This window comes from Abramis brama (assembly GCF_963993115.1).
Source record: "Abramis brama genome assembly, chromosome: 23".
Lineage (NCBI taxonomy): Eukaryota > Metazoa > Chordata > Actinopteri > Cypriniformes > Leuciscidae > Abramis > Abramis brama.
In genome coordinates, this window is record NC_139985.1 from 24,718,106 (window position 1) to 24,721,482 (window position 3,377).

Sequence of the window (3,377 nt, forward strand, 5' to 3'; positions counted from 1 at the left end):
CCACGGGGCGACCCAGCAAGGGCGGTGCAATGACAGCACAGCATGTTGGGTAATGGAGTCCACTTGGATGAAGTAAAAAAAAAAAGTTGGGGAAAAAGGGGGGTGAAAAAAAGAAAAAGAAAAAAAGAGGACTATAGAAGGTTAGGGTGTGTTCTTGAAGGAATTGTTCACTTAAAAAATAAATTTAATTTTTGAAGAATTTCCTGGCTATTCTTTTTAATATAATGAAAGTTAATAAGTAAGGACTGCAGCTGTCAAGCTTCACCATTCACCGATTCACCTTTCTTTAAAACATCCATGAGAGTTAAAGTAAATCAAAATTGACAATTTAAAAATATTGCAGTATTTATTATAAATTTTTAACAATTTTTTATTCATGTACCCTCATAATCTTTAATCAAAATAACTTCGCCTCCTCTTACAGTGACATCTGGGCTGTGTTTAACTTCACTTTTAGACTACTATATAGTAGGCAAAAAAAGAGTATGTGACAAAAGAGGTATTTCCAAATTCACAGTAGGCCTACTCATAAAAGAGTAGACAAAAAGTACCCGGATGACCTACTACTTCCAGTGAGTTTCTGAAATGTGCACATGATGGACACTTTATGAGGCCACGTGAGTTTTATGGGATTTATGAACCATGAATGGCAGTGAAGCAATGCAACTGACTAGGTCACATGATAATGACAACATGACGAATGTAGTGCATCCAGATTACATTCATACTACAAACATTCGTACTATATAGAACATACTTTTTCAGTGTCTGTGAAGAAATTACTTATTCAAAATAAGTACAAGACAATAGGCCTATGTGCTTTAGGACGCAGCCATACTTCCCTAAGCACTTCCCCTCAGGAGAATCCCTGCCACCATTTTGAAGTGCGTTCGACTTTGTCAAGTGGGCGAGAGAATTTTATTTGGACAGACCCTCGACCCCTTGATTTTGACAGAGGGAGCGAGTCTACTTACTAGAGGCAGATCCATAGACGACAATGCAACAGGATTGTGACGTCACAGCAGCAACTTGCAGTGCTCGCACTTAGGAAAAATAGGCCCTACTCACTCCGAAGGGCAAAACATGACCATACACGATTAAATTACTTCCTTGAAGTGACCATTGCATGTTCCTTTGCTAATAGACCCGTGGGAGAGCCCTTCGAAGGGATTCAGTTGTTCATTTGGATTCATTTGGAACACCCCTACAAATGTTATTTGGAAACGTTTGGAATTCGCCCTTAATTTACCCAGTGATCAAGGGCTTAGGGTGTTCCATTTAAACACATTGCAAGGGTTCCGCCAGTAGTGGGCACTCGTGCAATGTAAGCAATGACGTACATCCGAGTGAATGAGACGGAGGGAAGTTAGCGAGGGAAGGGCATAAAAAAGTTAAGAAAGCCCAGCAGTGAAAACCAATTCAGGAATGAAGCATTACTTTTATCAGTCCTTTTCAATAAATAAGTTGTTCCAGGTAACAATGATTTGTTCATAAATCAGGCTGATTCAGTACTTCCATAGTAGGAATAGTAGTGTAGTAGTGACTCTGATTGATCTGGTCGAAGTGAACAGATCACTAGAGGGAAGAATTATTCCATATTCCAGTTTGTTTCCCACAAAAATCCATCACATGACTTCAAAAGGGTTGAAATGGAAGTTGACCACTTTTATGGTATTTTCTGGTGCTTTTACAACAGTCCTCATTAATCGTAATTGCATGGAAAAGAGTGGCCATTTTAAAATTTTCCCATTTTTATTTCACGGAAGAAAAAGAGAGAGCATACACTCACTTATAACAACATGAGTGAGTAAATAAGGACAGAATCTTCCTTTTTTTGAGTGAATGATCCCTTTAAGAAATGTCAGTTGTGAGTGTGCTTAATCATGAATTAAAGATATGCTGTTTGGATTGTACTATCAGCAAACCTGGTTCAACAGGTTCACATATAGGCCTACACTGTTGGGGGTGCAGATATCTGTGTTTACAGGACAGGAGAAGGAGGTGCTTCAGTACGAAAAGCAGAGGATTTATACAGCCACATACTTTTATTGATTAAATCTGACTATATTCATCGGTTGTGAATTTGTCTGAATCACAAACAGTCACATAACCTAAGCAGTACAAAGAATAATAAGCTCTTAATAATGAATTTAAATATTGATAAAAATGAATTCATTCAGATATCTCAGTTAGAAGATCAAATGTTCTTGTTTGCTGCTCACAGAATGTGAATTGTTACATGCAAAGAGATCCATTAAGATGTTGCAGCAGAAAACGGATGTGCCTCACTATCAATTTCTTTTAACCATTTTGTAACAACAAGAATGTTGGGTATGCAAGTAGCCTTAAATTATTGACAGAAATATTGACGAAAACTAAAAAACTGTGGCTGTCCAGAATGTAAATAGTTCAGAAAGTCCACTTGTTCTGAATAATTGCACAACCTTAAAGGGATAGTTCACCCAAAAATGGTTGTTCCAAACCTGTATGAGTTTCTTTCTTCTGTTGAACACAAATGAGGATATTTTCAATAATGTTGGTAACCAGGCAGTTGACGGTAACCATCGACTTCCATAGTATTTTTTTTCATACTATGGAAGTCAATTGCTACTGTCAACTGTTTCATTACCAACATTTAAAAAAATATCTTTGTGTTCAACAGAAGAAAGAAACTCATATGGTTTGGAACAACTTGAGGGTGAGTGATGTCATTAGGGTTAATATACTGAAACTACACTCTTCTTGGAACTACTTACTCGCACACATACTTGGAAAAGTATTACAGTAGTACTAGTGGGGGGTTTTTTTGACAAGAATAACAGAAATACCATGTTTTTGGACATGTGTGAATGCATGATATATATGCATATGGTAATTATTCAATACCATGACAATGGGGTCCAAATCTAAGAGCACTATGGAAATTGGCTCTATTTTGCTTTTTGTCATTTAAATAAATAAAACATTATATTTGCAGCATAATTAGTGAAAAGTTAAATTAAAAATGATTTTGACAATTAGGCTACTTAGTATTTGTTCTGTCCCTATTTTGCTTTCATGACAGCGTTCAAGCGGAGATTTTATGACCCTTGTCCAGCATGATCTGAGAATATGTGTTCATCAATGGAACAAAGCATATCTTACCTTTTGTACAAAGGAGTTCGCAAATTTGCGTATTTGATTGTGACCTACAAATAGTGAATAATATTAAATATTTCTTAATCATTTTATTTCCAGCTTTAAATCAGATGTTGAGTCCCAGATTTTCAATGTGGTCTCATAGTTTTGCACAGCATATCAAAGTGCCATTGTACTGTCATCTCACACAATCACTGTACCATGATTCTGCCACATGGGAATGCATAACCATGGCATTT